This window comes from Macaca thibetana, chromosome 10, assembly GCF_024542745.1.
Source record: "Macaca thibetana thibetana isolate TM-01 chromosome 10, ASM2454274v1, whole genome shotgun sequence".
Classification (NCBI taxonomy): domain Eukaryota; kingdom Metazoa; phylum Chordata; class Mammalia; order Primates; family Cercopithecidae; genus Macaca; species Macaca thibetana.
This window is the reverse complement of record NC_065587.1, coordinates 84,157,631-84,178,811: the sequence shown is the minus strand read 5'-3', so window position 1 is coordinate 84,178,811 and position 21,181 is coordinate 84,157,631. Positions and strand designations below refer to the sequence as shown.

Genomic DNA, 21,181 nt, shown 5'->3' with positions numbered 1-21,181 from the left:
GAATAGACCAATAGCAGGCTCTGAAATTGAGGCAATAATTAATAGCCTACCAATCAAAAAAAGTCCAGGATCAGAAGGAGTCACAGCTGAATTCTACCAGAGGTACAAGGAGGAGGTGGTACCATTCCTTCTGAAACTATTCCAATCAATAGAAAAAGAGGGAATCCTCCCTAACTCATTTTACGAGGCCAACATCATCCTGATACCAAAGCCTGGCAGAGACACAACAAAAAGAGAGAATTTTAGACCAATATCCCTGATGAACACCAATGCAAAAATCCTCAATAAAATATTGGCAAACAGAATCCAGGAGCACATCAAAAAGTTTATCCACCATGATCAAGTGGGCTTCATCCCTGGGATGCAAGGCTGGTTCAACATATGCAAATCAATAAACGTAATCCAGCATATAAACAGAATCAAAGACAAAACCATATGATTATCTCAATAGATGCAGAAAAGGCCTTTGACAAAATTCAGCAGCCCTTCATGCTGAAAACTCTCAATAAATTCGGTATTGATGGAACGTATCTCAAAATCATAAGAGCTATTTATGACAAACCCACAGCTAATATCATACGGAATGGGCAAAAACTGGAAAAATTCCCTTTGAAAACTGGCACAAGACAGGGATGCCCTCTCTCACCACTCCTATTCAACATAGTGTTGGAAGTTCTGGCTAGGGCAATCAGGCAAGAGAAAGAAATTAAGGATATTCGGTTAGGAAAAGAAGTCAAATTGTTCCTGTTTGCAGATGACATGATTGTATATTTAGAAAACCCCATCGTCTCAGCCCAAAATCTCCTTAAGCTGATAAGCAACTTCAGCAAAGTCTCAGGACACAAAATCAATGTGCAAAAATCACAAGCATTCTTATACACCAGTAACAGACAAACAGAGAGCCAAATCATGAATGAACTCCCATTCCCAATAGCTTCAAAGAGAATAAAATACCTAGGAATCCAACTTACAAGGGATGTAAAGGACCTCTTCAAGGAGAACTACAAACCACTGCTCAGTGAAATAAAAGAGGACACAAACAAATGGAAGAACATACCATGCTCATGGATAGGAAGAATCAATATTGTGAAAATGGCCATACTGCCCAAGGTAATTTATAGATTCAATGCCATCCCCATTAAGCTACCAATGACTTTCTTCACAGAATTGGAAAAAACTGCTTTAAAGTTCATATGGAACCAAAAAAGACTCTGCATTGCCAAGACAATCCTAAGCCAAAAGAACAAAGCTGGAGGCATCACGTGACCTGACTTCAAACTACACTACAAGGCTACAGTAACCAAAACAGCATGGTACTGGTACCAAAACAGACATATAGACCAATGGAACAGAACAGAGCCCTCAGAAATAATACCACACATCTACAGCCATCTGATCTTTGACAAACCTGACAAAAACAAGAAATGGGGAAGGATTCCCTATTTAATAAATGGTGCTGGGAAAATTGGCTAGCCATAAGTAGAAAGCTGAAAACAGATCCTTTCCTTACTCCTTATATGAAAATTAATTCAAGATGGATTAGAGACTTAAATACTAGACCTAAAACCATAAAAACCCTAGAAGAAAACCTAGGTAATACCATTCAGGACAGAGGCATGGGCAAGGACTTCATGTTTAAAACACCAAAAGCAATGACAACAAAAGCCAAAATTGACAAATGGGATCTCATTAAACTAAAGAGCTTCTGCAGAGCAAAAGAAACTACCATCAGAGTGAACAGGCAACCTACAGAATGGGAGAAAATTTCTGCAATCTACTCATCTGACAAAGGGCTAATATCCAGAACCTATAAAGAACTGAATCAAATTTACAAGAAAAAAAAAAAAAAAACAACCCCATCAAAAAGTGGGCAAAGGATATGAACACTTCTCAAAAGAAGACATTCATACAGCCAACAGACACATGAAAAAATGTTCATCATCACTGGCCATTAGAGAAATGCAAATCAAAACCACAATGAGATACCATCTCACACCAGTTAGAATGGCAATCATTAAAAAATCAGGAAACAACAGGTGCTGGAGAGGATGTGGAAAAATAGGAACACTTTTACACTGTTGGTGGGACTGTAAACTAGTTCAGCCATTGTGGAAAACAGTATGGCGATTCCTCAAGGATCTAGAACTAGAAATACCATTTGACCCAGCCATCCCACTACTGAGGATATACCCAAAGGATTATAAGTCATGCTGCTATAAAGACACATGCACATGTATGTTTATTGCGGCACTATTCACAAGAGCAAAGACTTGCAATCAACCCAAATGTCCATCAGTGACAGACTGGATTAAGAAAATGTGGCACATATACACCATGGAATACTATGCAGCCATAAAAAAGGATGAGTTCGTGTCCTTTGCAGGGACATGGATGCAGCTGGAAACCATCATTCTCAGCAAACTATCGCAAGAACAGAAAACCAAATACTGCATATTCTCACTCACAGGTGGGAATTGAACAATGAGATCACTTGGACACAGAAAGGGGATCATCACACACCAGGTCCTATTGTGGTGGGGGAGAGGGGAGGGATAGCATTAGGAGATACACCTAATGTAAATGATGAGTTAATGGGTGCAGTACACCAACATGGCACATGTATACATATGTAACAAACCTGCACGTTGTGCACATGTACCCTAGAACTTAAAGTATAATAATAAAAAAAAAATTAATGAGCTTCCCCCAAAAAATAAAGAAAAAAAAAAAAAGAAAGTCTATTTGGGGCTATAGATTACCATATCATAGAGAGGCATATGGTGATACTTTAAATCAATAATTTCAAAGAGGTTCTTATTACCCCCCAAAAAATTAAAATAAAATTGAATATAATTTTGGTATAATAATAATTTGGTATATTTAAGCCAGGCTTTAAAACCTTAACCCCATGCACCATTCGGAGTCTGCCCAGGGCTTCCCTCAACATCCCCTTCTAGACCTATTGCCAGGTCTCACCTCAGTTTTAACTTCCTTTCTTGCAGGTTGTAAGAAGACAGCGCTCTAGAGACCAATGTTCAGGAAAAACTCACAAATCTAAAAACTATTCTTTATGTACTCAATCATTTTATTTTCAGCTGAACAATGTATTTTGTGGTGGTTTTTACCTCAAAGGGGTTTCATCCATACCCTCACTCCGCCTAGTCAAGCACGGGGCCCAAAGCTGTGATAAAATACTAGCAATTTTATGAAATCATAAATCCCTGTGTAGGCTGCATATTATTTAGAAAGTAGTTGCTATACTAACCAGCCTTCCAACTGACTAAAAGCTCCAAATTGGTACTGTATTGTTATAAATATCTAGAATATCCAGAAGTTAGGAGCAGTAGTTTAAAAAAATCAAACTCCCTTGAACTCTGTACATGAAATTCACATCCACTTTTGAGCTCTCTATTCCTGCCAACTCTTTAATGAGGAAAGCATGAGCCATGTTATTTTTATTCACATGCACACCCTCAAAATAAAAATATTGTGAAGTTACCAAACATGAGACTTTCAGCATTGATAGAAACCCATGATTGTCCTGAGTGAGAAGGATGTATCACTGGGCTGATCGATATGTGGACATCAGTTGAACGGGGATTGTCAACATCGACTATCAATGCAAAATTACACTTTGCTTGATAATTTCAGAGAACACAGTCATAATATTTTTCCATCTTAGCACACAAGTTCTGTTGTGAGGATCACAGGAAACGAAACAGTATACTTTTCAAGCTCGGGTGAAAAGAAATACAAATGTGAGATTAATTGTGTGTTGTTATTTTAATTTCTCTGGAACACACACATGCACACCCTACCATGGATGGGGAAGAGAGACTGGAGGGTATAGATGGAGGGTGTGATGGGAAGTATTGGGCAATACATTGTTTTTTGTTTTTGTTTTTTTTTTTAAATCTCAAAACAGCTTTTGTCAACCTCTTCCCCCTTGGCCTCCTTCCAACCCATAAAAGCAATTCTGATAGCACGAAGAAATCAAATTACTTGAGAGAAATGAGCTGAAGGAGCCTCACTGTTAAGCAATTGCTAGACCAGCCACTCAGACCATTCTGGCTAAAGGCTGAGTTTCACAAAAGATAAAACAGGTGAAGTAATAAGAGTGACACTGGCCCCTATTACTGCAGTGAGCATGGTAGCAGAATGCTAAAAAGGTATCACTGGCTTCACCCAGGAGCATAAAGGGGCACCTAGTAGGCAAGGGTGAGGGGTCCACAGTCTGTTGTTAAGAGAGTGGAGTTGCAGATGTTTTGTGATCTGGCTTTGTTATATGAGTATATACACATAACATGGCATACTCATAAGTTGGGTAACAAGAGCAGATGCTGACGATGCACCACATATATCTTCTTGGCATGTGCTATTTCCTTGCAAGCTGCTTTTACTTAAACCTTTTACCTGAGGGCTCCTTCTGGTGCCAGCCCCTTTTACCCGAGGGCTCCTTCTGGTGGCCAGAGCTCACTTTGCCACATGTAGGGCAGGTCTAAAGGGCCAGGGAACAAACTCCCCCCTAAAATGTTCTTCAACCAATGATTACTGAGAGTTGTTGGGTTAATACCTCAGCTCCCTCACCCCTCAGGGGGTAATGCTGAGGTGTGTGCTTTATAGCTTCCCAGAGCTGCTCAGTGAGTTCACACTCCACTTGCCCAAAGTGGCAAATTCCTTGATAATGCATTCTTTATTTGCTTCCTTTCTTTGTCTGTCTCTCTTTCCAAAAGTCACCTCCAAATTAACAACTTACACACAAACCCCTGCCTTTAAATCTGCTTTTTGGGGGTAGTCGAACCATGACAGTAGTCAAAATGAACTGATGAATCTGAGACAATGAGGTGTCATGTCTCATCTTGTGATCACCCTTTCTCCACTGTATTTTAGTTGTAACCTCTAGCACATGCACTGTAGAGAAATGTTCTATAAAATAGCTAATTAACTGGGGAGAAGGAGTTGGGGAGCTCACTGGCTGTTAGCACAAAGGTAACATAATATTTCACTTTGGGGAGTATAGAGGTCATCTAGTCCAGGCACATAATGGCATCCAAACCTGGCCCACTAGACAATACAGCAATCTTGAAATACTAATAAACTGCTGCTAGTGCTGCGGCTGTTAGCATTTATTGAGCAATTATTACGTATAAATCACTCTACTTAGTAGCATTTATCTGTGTTATTTCATTTAATTTTCATAAGAATACAATGGAAAGTAGAAGAGAAAAGAAAAAGGAAGGTGAGTTGCTCTGTAAATGAACAGTAATGGACTGTAATTGGACTTTATTGTATTGAGGGAAAGAGGAAAAAATAATTTGTTGGGAGAAAAGTTGAGTGTTGGGACAGAAGTTTAGGCAGGGCTTGCATACCTGCTAGACATGCTGGCTCCTTGCTTCCATCACTCTCATTATCTCAAGTAGCCATATGTTTCTCATTCACTTGATACACTGTTTCAACCCCCACATCCTCACCACCTGTTGCTTTGGCTTCGGGAGCTTGGGGCCTTCACAGCCTCCACACTCACGATGGCCCCCTGGTCCCACTTTCTCTCTCAAACTTTTTCTCATTCCTTTGACTCTGCCGGACTTTATCGCCCCCCACAACCTGGTGTTGGGTCTGATCACCCCAACATAATTAATTTGGATTTATATTGAAAACTCCCAAGACCAGGTGCAGTGGTTCATTCCTGTAATCTTAGCATTTGGGGATGTTTTGGCAGGAGGATCAATTGAGCCAAGGAGTTCTAGATGAACCTTGGCAACACAGAGAGATCTTATCTCTACAAAATTAAAAAATAAAAATCACCCAGGCACATGCCTGCAGTCCCAGCTACTCAGGAGGCTGAGATGGGAGAACTGCTTGAAACTAGGAATTAGAGGCTGCGCTCCAGCCTGGGTGACAGAGTGAAACCCTGTTGAAAGAAAGGAGAAAGAAAGAAGGAAAGAAAGAGAGAGAGAAAGAGGAGAAGGAAGGAAGGGAAAGAAAGACAGAAAGAGAGGGAGGGAAGGGGCGCAAGGAAGGAAGGAAGGAAGGAAGGAAGGAAGGAAGGAAGGAAGGAAGGAAATGCCAAGAGGTGTGCAAAGTATGCTGTGACTTTGTCATGCAGCTTTAGTAGACTCAATATAACCCAGTAAGGCAGTCTGGACTCACATCTGCTTGAAGAGAAAGTAATGCTATGCTGTGGTGGGCATAGGTGGGAGCCTAGACTATTCTTAGAAGCCAAACCACCTCTGGCTTCCACATAAAATAAATCAAACCTTGAAAATTCCCTTCAAAATGTATATAATCTTTTCCATTTTACAGAAGAGGAAAAGTGGCTCATGGAGGACTCAAGCAAGGGACAGGACCCAGTATACCAGCCCACACCCCCTCCACACCCTAGCCTGGGGCCTGGAACCTGGCATGTTGCTGGTCCTCAGAATGGATGGAACATACCAGAAAGCCTCTATGTCAGAGACTCCAGTCTGGATGTTACACGGTTTCAAACCCCAGAGAAAGAAAATCAGATTGGAGGCCCCTATGGGCAGGGAGCTGTTTCAGAGCACCAAACATATGGCCTCTGGCATAAGCCACTCCAAGAGGACCCATGGGATCAGATGTGCTACCCTCTTTCTCAGGTGACAGCACCCATTCTACCATTTAATGTCTTCATTGCAGAGTGTGGGTGGGGCCCAAGGAATCTCTTGAGAATGTAGAAAAGCTGGCAGTTCTGATGGTTCAATTACACTTGAACATTTAGGTACTCTGGACATGACTGGAGCGTGTGAATTTGTGGCCCACTGGCTCACTATAGAACTTCTGTGATATTGCTTCTTTCCCCATGGTCCTGTCTTACCCCTTCCTTTATTTTATTCAACTTAGCACTGATGTCCCTAGCAGGGCCTCTAGAATTAGTCATAATATCAAAAGGGAGAAGGGAAATTCTGTACTTCTTCTCATCTTAATCTCTTCACATCCATTCTTTCATTTCACTTGACATTATGTGTGCCAAAGCAAATGATACTCCATAAATTCTACTATATTTCGCGTTGGTCTTGAGACACGTTGGTCTTCTTTCATTTACTTAAAAAACTGTGAAACATGAAGTTTTCCTTTCAAGTTTTGTTTCCTCTGCTCTGCAAAACAGGTATAAATGAACTGCGTTTTTATAGGACACAAGGTTACAATCTATGCAAGCTTCATCAGCTCCTCAAACTTATGAGCTCCAGCGTCTATTTCGGAGGGTATTTTTGAAATCATCTTTTGCCTAAGGAATTATAATAATGACTGGAGAAATGGCTCGTGAAACAAATTCTATTCTATGCAAGCTGTTCCTGCTACCCCTGGATAAGTCTTCTGAGAAAGGAGATGAAAGATCTCATAGAATCACCTGGAATAGGGTTTTTAGAAATTCTTTTTCAAAAGAACATTTTCCCTACAGGGGTAATCAAAGGAGTTCATTGAGGACATCACATTTGAATAGAAAAGGCTTATACTGGGATCTACTGAGAGATGAAAATGCAGTTTCTGCTTATTGAACGGGTGGCATTCAATGGTGCGTAGTCCTGGTAGCTGGTGATCTTTCCAAACATAAAGCACACCATGTCACATCCACGCTAGGAGCCCCCTAGTGGCTTCCTCTGCACTTATGGGCAAAATTTAAACTCCTCACCTTGGATTGCAGGGGTCTTTTGCTGCTCTTACCACTACCTGAAATGACGTCTGTTTTGTTTGCTTGGTTATTGTGTGTCCACCCTACTGGAATTTAAGCTCAATGAGACAGAGCTCTGTCTGTCTTATTTTCCTTTCCACCTTCAGGCTCAAAGCAAAATAGGTGCTCAACAAGGTGTCATGCCACATTTGGGAACATGAGAAATACCTGGCTACTCCTGTGTCCTAGGAGGCTGCCTAGCATCCTGCAGTGATTGTGCGGCACCTGAGGCCTATGAGAATAAGCCCTCTTATTGGAGGGCAGGACACAAACTTCTGTGCTTCTCTCTGGAGTCTCTGCTGGTCTAGACACTCCACACACATGACCTTGGTCAACTTAAAAACACAACCTATGAGAATGACAGCGAGGTCCCCTTGGCTTGGGGTTTTGACAAAGGCCTCTGTCCTAGGATCCCTAGACTAGGATAGACTGCAGGACCTCTTTCAGGGACATAGCACCAGACAGGGTCTCTTAGCTTTGTTACTGACTCCCAGGATGTAAACCACTTCTGTCCCAAAGAGCTTTCATACTCTCACGGGCACAGACAGGTGCATGATTCTCCAGAGGGAGGCATGCTAAACACGTCAGCACTGCCTCAGCAGCATTCACCCTTATTATCTTAGTAGAAGAAAGAAAGATAGCCCTCAAATCCCCTGACTATTGACTTTTGCTCTTCAGTGATAGCCAAGCCCCCTGAAGGCGTGAGTTTGTAAACTGCCCTCAGAATTCCAGGAATTCCTCTGTAAAACTTCTCAGTGTCCAGTTCCCCTAAGGTGAATATTTGGCATGGAGAATCTTTCCTTTTCATGTTTGAATCCTAAGAGAGACTTTGGCCGTGCCACTCTATTCTGAGTTCTGTCTGACTTCATCTGCTGGTAGCCTAAATAGGGGTGGTCCAATGGGTTTGGATAGAATATACAATGGCAGCCACACCTTTGCTGATTGAGACAGAGATCAAAGCAATTTTAAGGACTAAGCTTATGATTAAAAATAATACATAATTTGATATGATTTTGTGATTAAAATTACATTATATGATGTAATCAAAACATGCTGGAGGATATCATCCTAAAACTCATTTTCAAAGACATTCCAAAAGATATCAAGTGAGGCATTCCTAAAATTCCAGTGTTGAGTCAGAGGACATAGCTTCAAGTTTGACATGAGCAGTAACACCAGTAGACTCTTGTGATGCCTTTTTTAGATCACTTTCTGAGTGTGCTGGATTAGATAAGCGTTCCCAATTCTTTGCTTATCTGTGCTATCTGAATTTGCAGAGCCTGCCACCCTGGGTGGAGCACATTTCCCTGCCCCATCGATGTTGAGGTTGCCCATCTGACTTGCTTTAGTAAGTGGTATGTGAGCAGATATGAAGTTTTAAAAAGTGTTTGCTGGTATGGAAAGAGAATGTCCCAGATAACTACTGGCCTTTCAGACAGGTACCTGAAATGAAAAAGAAGGAAAAGACCTGTGCCCAGCAGAAGCTGAGACTCCAGCTTGGTTAGGCCAAGCCCAGTCTTGATCAGTTAAACGACAGCCAACCCTCAGTCTTGTAAACAAGACAATACATGCTATTTGCTGTCAGCTACTTGGTTTTAGAGGTTGTTTGTAATGCAGAAAAATATGACTGATACATTGAGTGAGAACTAATACTGCTGGTGAACACACAATGTTTCAGAAATCCCTCTGAGGATATATAACATTTGAAGATGGTTTTTATTCCTATCTAGGTCTTCGCCACCTTTGGAATCTGGCTTCAATTACTGACTATCTGTCCAAGGTAAAAATATTCTCTGCATAATAAATCCTGCATACCAATTTGATGAATTCAAAGAGATATGAGAACTGGTTCAAGAGAAACCCTGGTTTTAGAGTCAGACCTACCAGGCATTGAATCCTTTCCCTGAAAAGTGCAATCAGTGAGCAAAACAGGGCTCTATTCCTCAACGTCTTCACCGGTAACATATAAGAGGGGATAAGTCATTCTCTCTTGTTGTGAAGACAAAATTGCACAAGTCACATGCATTTTGCTCCCCTACAGGTCTTCTTGTTAGCTCTCCTTCCCTAAATTTATCTTATTTGCTTAATAGGGAGAGCAAGCTGAAAGATGTAAGAAAACCTAAAGGCACAGGAATGCTGTTGTACACAGTAGGCCTGGAAACCCAGGTGGGAGCTCCATGCTCTTCAATGTGCCACAGAGTGACGACTGGAAGTATAGGTGGGCTCAATTTTCAAGATCAAGTATGGTTTCACTATGCCCTCTCTGCCCCTGGAACTTGACATTACCTACCTTTTTTTTTTTCAGAATCTCTTCCTAATGCCAGAAAATATAATTTTTGGTAAGAGGAACAGATAGTAGATGAACAGATTTTAACAAAACTGTCTTGTTTATAGCTAAACCTCTGAAGAAATTATAAAATATATGTCATTGTCTATAATATCAACCCCCAAAAGAAACTTGTTAAACTCCCCAAATGGCTATACAGTGGATTTCACCACATCCTCATAATATGAATACGTTTCTTTAAGTCATCTAAAATGAATTTAGAATGACCTGAGTAATCGACTGTGATTCATGCAATAATTGCATACACAATCTTTTACTATTCTACCTAAAACATCCCTTTGGCTGGTTTCGGATCTCTGTTTTACCCAAGCATAAGTTACTGCTCCTGAAAATGCCTAGAGAGATGTAATTGCAAGTGATGCATATACCATTTCCCTCAAACAGACAGAACCTGGCTCATTCTCTTAACCACAGCAAGGCACTTGGGGTATAGTGAGTGTTTGACGAATGATAGGAGAACGAAGAGACCAAATAAGCCACAGAATTTTAAAGGAGGAAAACTGCATTTTAACATGCAAATTTCCCACAGCAAGCATCATTGTTCGTCTTAGTAATGAATGACAGTATTTCACAAATGATGAGCTCTGGACTAAGTTTGTGGTAGAATAATGAAACCCCAGAAAAGGCACATTTCTCATCAAAAATCAATTTGTTTTCCTGCTTGAGCTGTAGTAAGCAGAGACAAGATAGCTTGGAGTTGTAATGTGCCAAGAAAACCTGCTGGGGCAAGAAAAGAAGTTTAGGATGTGCTCATAGTAGAAATAACTATCCATTTAAACACAAATGTTAGAAATTTACTTTGATCGACCTCTTTGGGAAGGTGGAGCTTTTGTGTCTATTGAAGGTATTCCTCAGGGAAAAATCAAATCGATGTTTGCTCAGTATTTCACTTATGAACACCTGACATATTTCTTCTTACAAAGTAACACGCCTTCATTTTTGTCCCTAGGCTCAAAGAAAATGAAGAGTCAGGAGGATGACAAAATGAGAGCCAGCACATGATCTTTTTCTTACTTTCCTAGACATCCTAGATGGTGAGAATAACAATATATAGGTGGTTCAACATATAAGGAGTTTGGAAGATGTCACTCTGTCCTAACACGTGTGCTAACACATGAACAGCTAAACCAACTAAAAGAAAGCAACAACTTTATTTAGATCCATCGAAGAAGTGAAGTCACAGAGCAAACTGCTGTCCCCAAAATTGGAGAGACAGACAGGTGGGTACAGAGAATCACAACTTATCTGAGCAGAAACCTCCTAGCAGAAAAATCCGCAGGAACGAGTACTGGAGTAGAAAAGCCTAAACTCTAACTGATGGATTGCTGGAGACTCCGTGTGGACAGGTCTGAATGACAGAAACTCCAGGGGGATCCTTTCATCTGGGGCTATCATGCTTTTGTGAGTTTTATCTCCAGGAGCTGGACCAGGTTCTCACAATGCATATTAGAGAAAAATCCCCTCATGCTTCCAGAAGTGGGAAGGGAAAAAAGAGGAAACATCTTGAAACATGCCACAGCATTCTGTTTGTCGTAACAAGGCCTGCCTTCAAGAGAAAATATTTCACCTGAGCCTAAACTATTGGGGTTCTATCAGATCCTAACCAACCTGGGAAAGGGAAATACTCAACTCCCTCCCACTCTAGCCTTCCATATAGAAGAAAGGAAATGCCCAATTTCAGTTTACTCTAGCCCTCTTGCCCCACCTAAAAGAGGTGGAGGACCTAAGAAACACTTGAGATGTTCACAGTTCAGAGGTACAGGGCTGCTGAAAGACTGAGACCTAATCACATAACTATATAATACTTCTCCTCCCCTGACATCTAACCACCACATGACTAAAGCTTTATTTATTGTAGTTCCTTTTTCTCTTCTATGTAGTACATTACGTTTGGCTGTCAAGAAAAACCTGTAAGACTTACTAAAAGAAAAAAGCAAAAGTTTGAAGAGACAGATCAAGCCTCAGAATCAGATATGGCAGGAATATTGAAATTATCAGACCAGGAACTTAACAGCATCACAATAGAGGCCCTAGATAAAGCAATAAGACAAGAAAAATAAAATAAATTAAAAGGCATACTGATGGGAAAGAAAGAAGTAAAATTGTCTTTATCCATAGATGACATGATTGTCTATGTAGGAAATCCAGGTTTGACTAAAAATCCCAGAGAAAATAAGCAATTATAGCAAGACTGCAAGATACAAGGTTAATATACAAAAGTCAAACATTTTCCTATTTACCAACAATAAACTAGTAGATTTTGAAATTAAAAACAAAATACCATGTATATTAGCCCCTCTGAAAATGAAATACTTAGGTATAAATCTAACAAAATATGTAAAAGATCTATATGAGGACAACTCCAAAACTGATAAATCAAAGAAGAATTAAATAAATAAAGAGATAGTCTATGTGCATGGATAGAAATACTCAATATTGTCAAGATGTCAGTTCTTCCCAACTTTTCAGTTGGAAAGAAGAATCTATATTTTCAATGCAATCTCAACCCAGATTTCAGCAAGTTAATTTGTGGATATAAACAAACTGACTCTAAAGTTTATGTGGAGAGAGAAAAGCCCCAGAATAGCCAACACAATACTGGAGAAGAACAGTCAGAGAACTGACACTACCTGACTTCAAGACTTACCATAAAGTTTCAGTAATCAAGACAGTGTGGTATTGACAAAAGGATGGACAAATAGATCAATGGAAAATAATACAGAGTCCACAAATAGATCCTCATAAATATAGTCAACTAAATTTATCAAAGAAGCAAAGGCACTACAATGAAGCAAGTCTTTTCAACAAACCGGGCTGGAACAGCTGGACACTCACATGCAAGAAATGGATCAAGACGTGGATTTTACACACTTCACAAAAAAATCATTCAAAGTTAATAGTAGTCCTAAATTTAAAACAAGGAACTATAAAACTCCCAGAGGATAACAGGATAAAACCTAGGCGACTTTGGATATAGTGGTGACATTTTAGATACGACACCACATACATGCTTTATGAAAAAAATAAGCTAAATTTCAGTAAAATTAAAAAAAAATCTGCTCTGTGAAAGTCAATGTCAAGAGAATGAGAAGGCAAGTCACAGACTGAGATAAAATATTTGCAAAAGACATATCTGATAAAGGATTTTTATCCTAAATATACAAGGAACTCTTAAAACTAATAAATAAATGAACAGCCCAATTAAAAACTGGCAAAAGACTTCAACAAACACCCCACCAAAGAAGATATACAGATGGCAAATAGACATATGAAAAGATGCTCAACATCATATGGCATAAGAGAAATGCAAATTAAAACAACAAAGAGATACCATTACACGTCTATTAGAATGGCCAAGATCCAAAACATTGTCAATACCAAATGCTGGTGAGGATGTGGAACAACAGGGACTCTTATTCATTGCCAGTGGGGATACAAAATGTTACAGCCCTTTAGAAGACAGTTTGTCAGTTTCTTACAAAACTCACTATACTTTTATTACACTACCCAGCAATCTCACACCTTGGTATTCGCACAAAAGAATTTGCCCCCTTCGAAGGGTTAGAGACAGTAGATCAAGGACTTCAATGTATTTTCTTAAGCTTTACAATCCCTATGCCAAGACCAGCAATGACGGAGAGTTTCTGTTGCTGCACATCCTCATCAACGATTGGTATTGTCGGTATTTTGGATTTTGGCCATCTAATAGGTGTGTAAGGGTATCTTTCTGTTGTTTTAATTTATATTTACCTTATGACATATGATGTTGAGCGTTTTTTCATATGCTTATTTGCCATCTGTGTATCTTCTTTGATGTGGTATCTGTCAAATCTTTATTATACCATCATTATTAGTAGAAAACCTTGAAAATTTAAAGAAACTGGGAATTTGTTCTTTAGGAGTAAAAAGGAAATAAACGAGATCTTGGCTTTTACTTCAACTAGGTTTAAGAGAGAAAGCCTGGGATGGAACAGACAGTGGCAATTTCAAGAGAACAGAGAAGAGGGCAGTGGAATCATCTATATGGCCTCAAGTAAGGGAGGAAATCCAAGCCTCGATAGGCCTGTGTGGGTATGACGATTCATTCCTTGCTACTTCCCTCCATACCTCCAAAATAAATAATGATTCCCAAATCCCCCTAGTGCTGTTCTAACAATCCCATAAAGACTTCTGTAGAAAAAGAAAAAAAAAGAAGAAATTCAAGATGTCACAATGGTTTGGTGGCCACTAATATTATATATCAGTGAGCTGATTTACCTTTCCACAAGGGCCGAAGCCAGCCCTGTCTTAGAATTTATTTCTACATAGTCACCTTCTCTCTTAACTCCAGGCAATTCCTTCAGCACCTGTGTAACTTGCTTATACCCAAATTAAACTACAGACATTTGTATGCTGTCTTGTAAATATTAGTTTTTTTTAAAGGTTTTTATTTTCTATGACTTTAGCTATACAACAAAAGCATGAGAGTAGGCTCTCTGACTTTTCTTTTCTTTTGCAACCATAATATTTATTTATGTAATGCACTTCTTTTGGTTAACACTGCATTTAAGCAGTACCACTCATATTTGAGATTATTTCTATTGTGTACATGTGTAGATAAACATATATATCATATACATAGAAATATACATACGATATATACTATATAGTAGAATATAAATACAATGTGACAACATTTACCTTATCCTAGCTTTTATCACCCAGATTGAAAGGGAATTTGGCCAGCCTCTGCCTCATGTTTAGAAAGCACATCAGTCATTCAGTCATTTCCAGAGTGATGGATACTGAACCAAGGTATTCAGACACCTTCCTGGTTTGCTTCCATAGACAAAGATCCTCTCTCTGCTGGTATGTACTGACATGTGCAGATGGACCCAGATCATAATGTTATCTTACATGGCATCTTCTATTTTTGTTTCTCTCACAAATAAAGTTTTGAATAACATGCTAGCAAAATGAGAACTATGGCATTCCAATGTATCAACTTAAGCATGGTATGATTAACTATTAAATATGTGTGGTCCTTCATGTTTGAAGAATGCTATGGTTAGGGAAAGTAAAGTGTAACCATCGGGGTCTGGGTAGAAAATAGGATTTCCTTAGATGTTTTACATGCAAAAATTTGATAAAGGGACCACGCATGAAGACACAGTCATGGTTAAAATACAGGCAAGATATGTGGAGACACTCAGAGGTGTTAGCAGAAGAAAGCAGTGAGCACCCTAGGGGAAGTGTGGGGGAATAATGTAACCACAGCCTAGCAAGACAGAGTAGGAGCTGGGAAGTATAGGCTGCCCAGCTAACCATAGTCATAGAGGGACAATGTCATTCCAGAAAGATGGTATCAACACAGGGGTGGGAAGGATAGACAGGTGGGGAAAAAAGGGAGTGGCATGGATAAATGAAGGATTGGGAAATGGGGAGTTAGAGACAGGTAAGAACTATACCAATCACTTTCCCCCAATGTCTCATCCTCCTGGTAACCTGATTCCTTCCCTCCCCTATGACCTGAAGCCAACCAGAGGCTAGCCAGCAAGAACTTGGGCAGGCATCCACAGGGCAGGACAGTGAAGAGAAGGCAGTGGAGAAGGCGGGCAGATGGAGAGTAGGCAGCAAACAAGGGAATTGTGCTATTATAAAACACAACCCTCATAAAAGCTAATTCACCAGATTATCACTTCTAAACTGTTAATTACTTTAGACCTAGCTCCTAAAATAGGGGCACACATAGAAATGGCACAGAATCCCAGGTTCTGTCAGGGAGGCAACCAGAATTGGTTAAAAGTGACTATGGTTATGATGCAGAGACCCCAAAACTAGAGTGAAGAGGTAAGAAGTGGCATGCCCCAGCTCATTCCAACATTTGGCCAATTTTAAGGGGGGTTTAGAGTCTCTTAATTAGGAGACACATTAGTTTTTAATAGAGTTGGGCCAACATTTCTGTACTTGAATCTCATGTGTTTCACAAGCTCATCATTCACTCTCCATGAATATGCACTAGACAGAGATTTCCTTGAGGCTGGTAACAATAAGGACTTTATATCATTAGCAAAATTCTGGATCTACTGTGGCTTAATCACATTCTTCTCTACACTAAAATCTCTATTAGGTCCTGCTGATTTTTCCACAAGATTAATTTTCATATCATACTTTACATTTATTGTCATTTTCAAGTATTTTAGCCACAAAATGATCCTTAAAACGTATCTCTGCATATTCATGCATATATGTGTTTTTATATTTATACAAAGAATACATACATTTTGAGAGTCATTGGGTGTCGATGAATTTACTCAAACACCATTAAAGAGCGTCAAAAATTTGTTTGGCACGTTCAAATCTGAAGCAGCAGCTGGTGTGAAAAATAAAGGCCATGCGGCAGGTTTCTCTTAACGAAGAGGCACTCAGCCTTTATCGTAAATATATTTTAAAGGCTAATGTACTTGGTAGAGCTCACAAGTACAGTCAGAATACAAAACACATCTCCAATCAGCAGTGCTTCACTTACTGAAGTTAATTGCTAAAAATAATAATAATGCCAAGGGTTAAGAGAGAGAATCTAGTACTTAACAAGTGCCCCCAGAAAGCTAAGTCAGATTAGATACCTAGCAAAGGGAAGGCCATGCTGGTGTTCCTCACATTTTCCTGTCTAGATCCTTGTCAAGAGAAAACCATCCTTCAGATGTCAAGAAGGATTTGTGAGCATTAGTCTAATTTTCCTTTCAGGATAAGGAAGCAAATAACTTTCATGAAGGAAGTCTTTAGTGCTTTACCAATATGCTCAATTTTCTGCCAGATGCATGAAATGGCTGTTTGACATCAGCACTGCCTGCACTGTTCATCTCTTTTTGTATTGATTTATCTGCTAACCTTGACGAGCCAGTCTTAGATTGCAGATTGGTCACACAGCAGGACAGAACCATTTTGCTTGGTGACAACTTGCATTTGTGATTGGCAGCCACCCTGCAACCAAACTGCCTAGCATCTCCAAAGTATCTTGAATCTTTCCAAGGAATAGCAATTTTTCCTTCTCTGCACAATCTTAATTTAAGAATTAGGGAAGGCATCACTGTAAAACAGCCAACTCCCTTATTTACTGTAACAATCACAGGCTGTCACATTCTGCCACCCAATCATTCAGGAAATGTTTTCCCCAGATTTGGGTGCTGTGCTTGGGGCTCCAGGAAATGGGAGAGAACTTCTAGGCTCGAAAAAACTTAATCAAGGGGGAAGAAGAAACAGACACACACACACACACACACACACACACACACACACACACACAGAGTCATGCATGCAACCATGCATACACATACTTACACACGGTGGCAGGTAATGCCAGTGCACCCATATTCCCTTGATCCATCCCACATGTCACATGTATCATCAGTAGACAAGTTGTAGACAAGCCTATGGCATCCTATTTTATATAGATCTGTCTTTCTGAGAACTTTCTCTGGCCCCTAGAGGGGACAGGAGGGTGCTCGGCTTGAACAAGCCAGAACTGATAGAAAGCTGCCACCTCTGGGAATAATCCTTACCCAGTAAGTGATGAGAATTGGTGGGCAAGTACCTCAGCCTCCTCGACCCTCACTGGCACAGCTATGAAGCCTGGTCCTTATGGTTTCTCAGAAAAATGAACCCCTGTATTGGTTTCTTACTGCTGCTGTAACAACCCCCCCATAAACTCAGTGACTTAGAACAATACAAATGCATTATCTTACAGTTCTGCAGGCCAACATTCTGAAATAAATTTTACTGAGCAAAAATCATGATTAGGGCAGGACTGCATTCCTACTGGAGGCACTGGAGCAAATCCATGCCCTTGTGTTCTCCAGCTTTCAGAGGCCACATGCATTCCTTGGCTCGTGGCTTTTTCCTCACATCACTGCGACATCTGATTCCACTGTCACATCTCCTTCCCTACCTCTGCTTCTGCTGTAATGGTGCATTGTCTTCTCTGACTCTGACCCTCCTGCCTTCCTCATATAAGGACCATTGTGATCATACTGGGCCCATGGGGATCATCCAGAATCCTCCCATCCCAATATCTTGAACTTCATCAATATCTGCAAAGTCTCTTTTGCCATGCAAGGAAACATATTCATAGGTTGTGTGAACTAGGACGTGGACCTCTTTTTGAGGCCATAGTTTAGGTTACCACAGTCTCCAACAAAAATGAACTCTTGTTGCCAGAGCAATAACCCATTTGTTAATGTACCCTTCCTTGGCTTTACTCCCCTCCTCTCTCCCTCCTTTCTCCCCATCCTACTGTTTATGAGATTGCCTCTCAGATGTCTTTTATCCAACTTTTGATCTCAAATTTTAAAACTCTCACGTACTCATCAAATTTTAAAAATAATATAACAGGTATCCAAAGACAGAATCTCATTTAAAAAAAAACTCATTGAAAATATTATTTAAAAGTCTGATTAAAAAAAATAATACACCAGGCTGGGCATGGAGGTTCACGGCTGTAAAATAGGTGTAGGAGGATGTTCCTACAGTGTTCCAATGAAGCACTGCTGATTGGAGATGTGTTTCGTATTCTGACTGTACTTGCAAGCTCTACCAAGTACATTAGCCTTCAAAATATATTTATGATAAAGGCTGAGTGCCTCTTCCTTAAGAGGCCACCTGGCTTCCTTGAGGCCAGGTGTTCAAGGCCAGCCTGGGCAATATAGTGATGTCCCATGTATACAAAAGAAGTTCGCCTGGTATGGTGGTACATGCCTGTAGTCCCAGCTACTTGGCAGGCTGAGGCGGGAGGATCACTTGAGCCCAGAAGTTCAAGGCTGCAGTTTGCTCTGATTGTGCCACTGTATTCCAGCATGGGTGACAGAGTGAGGCCCTGTCTCAAAAACAAAAACTAAAAATGGAGAAAAGGAACAGAAAAGGGGAGCAAAAACAGTATAGAAATTCAGATACAGCGGAGATCAGTCCAAGTGGAAATCTAGAAGGTGTCATAGAGAAGAAAGGATTTCAGTCAGACTTCAAAGAATGGGCATATTGTTGATAGTCTAATGAGTAGGTCGAGATTTTTCCTCTTTCTCAAAAATATGTATCAGAGCCAGTTTCTGACAAACCAAAAGAAATACCATCATCTTGAAATCAAACATTTATCAAAAATTTTTCAAGTTCCCAAGTAGAGACATATGACCCAGATTTTCAAACACCTGAAGACCTTCCATTTTATCTGCAGGATTCCAAAGCCAGAGCAATGCTTTACAGGGATATCTTGCTGGTTTTTCTTCTCTGTTATTGAAGTAGAATGCAACAATCAAATTGAATGAATAGTTATTGTGTCTCAAATACAACTCTACCAGCTCAGGGAAACACCAGAATAAGGATGTAAAAATTCCACTGCGCTCAAGCAATTGACAGACTTACTGGGGAAGCAAAACCACAACACAGTCTTAAAATTGGAAAACCAAGCCTGTATGTTTGTTTTGTTTTGTTTTTAGGAGAGGCCACATCATTAATACTTTTTGATGTCACGGGGCAAATCCTATGCAGAAAGAAAACTTGACTATCAATGACTTTGAGCAGCACAGTGATTCAGAAGATTCCGACTTTATGAAGGCTTAGGAATACCTCACTCTCCTTATTTCACTTTCATTTTCCTTTTGCGTGTGCGAAAGAGTGATATATCACAAAAGCCTATGTCTAAAATGAATCTAAAAGTGCTCTTTTGATAAATATAAAATACAAATTTTAAGGGGTAATAAGGCATTGTATCATATTTCATGTATTCTAAAGGTATACAAAATTACAGCAGCATCTTACAGTTGCTAGAATTTAGGATTCAAAAAAGTATAACATTGTGAAGTGACAAATCAGTCAAAAATCTAGATAACTTATCTTTTATTAAAACTTAATAAAGGATGTATTTGGCCTCAAATATTTTGCTTCACTCTCAAGGCCGAGTGACATAAATTTAATGGAAGAATAGGGGTGGCTCCATCTCCTCCCTTTCTTTGTTCTCCTATGGTTCCATTTTTTTGCAATATATTTCCCTTATAGAAGGCTGCAAAGAGCATTTTCTTCTCCCCAAATAATTTTAGAGGGTTTGATGAACCTGAAAAGCTAGAAGTAGAAAGTCAGGCTAAGAATAGTGGGATTAAATGTTTTCTGCCATCAGAATTACCTTTCAAATGGTAGGAGACATTCTGGGCAAGCCTGCAGTAGCCACAGTGCACTCTTCTCTGAGGATTACATGGCTATCTGGAAGAGGACTTATTCCTGTCCTTGTTACAAGTGACTGCACACGCTGACACTAACGGGGCATGGGGCTTCCCCTTGGCATGTGTGTGGCAGGCAGCCAGGGCTGTTCGGCCAGCATGATGGATGGCTGCTGGGTGTGGCTGCTGCAGTGTGGGGAAGTTTGCTGAGGGAATACATTGATGGCTGTAGATGCTGAGAAACGTAGTTCTGTTTTTGCCCTCCATACTGCATTAAATGATCTCCCATCTGAATGCGATTTTCCTGGAAACTCTCATGCAGTTGCCATGGAAAAGAATTTGTCCCCACCTTTCATTCCTACCTAAAAGAAAGCTTGCCACATCTTTAATGCCAGCAGAAGAAGTTTCACCAGCATGGCTTTCAAACTTTCTTGCAGATTCATCATCCATCTAAAGGAACAGAGAGGTACCTTGTAGTGGTGGGATGGTGGGGTGTGGAGGAGATATTACTATACAGTCCTACCTTGGTGTCCGAAGGGAATTGGTTCCAGGACTCCCCACAGACACTGAAACCACAGATGCTCAAGTCTCTGATAAAAATGGAATAGTATTTGCATACAACCTATGCGCATCTTCTTAAATATTTAAAATAGGCCCTAGATTACTTATACTACCTAATAAAATGTAAATGTCATGATAACAGTTGCCATATTGTATTCTTTATTTGCGTTATTTTTTAATTGCTGTTTTGTTATTTATTTTTTTTTCTTAATATTTTCAATCAGCAGTTGGTTGAATCTGTAGACGTGGATCCCCCAGATACGGAGAGTAGACTGTAGGGGCGAGGGAGAAGCGATCCTGCCTCCAAGTACAACGGTGATTCCTACCCAATGTGGGGAGACATATGCCTACAGGACAAGGCCTCCACGCTGGTTAGGCTAAGTCAGGGAGTGGATAGGGCTG

At 40.1% G+C, this 21,181-nt stretch overlaps 1 protein-coding gene across 9 annotated transcripts in view; it reads right to left on the bottom strand.

Moving 5' to 3' along the window:
• MACROD2 (mono-ADP ribosylhydrolase 2) overlaps positions 1-21,181 on the bottom strand; it is a 2,111,745-nt gene that overhangs the window by 568,653 nt on the left and 1,521,911 nt on the right. The gene's annotated exons all lie outside the window — the stretch shown is intronic.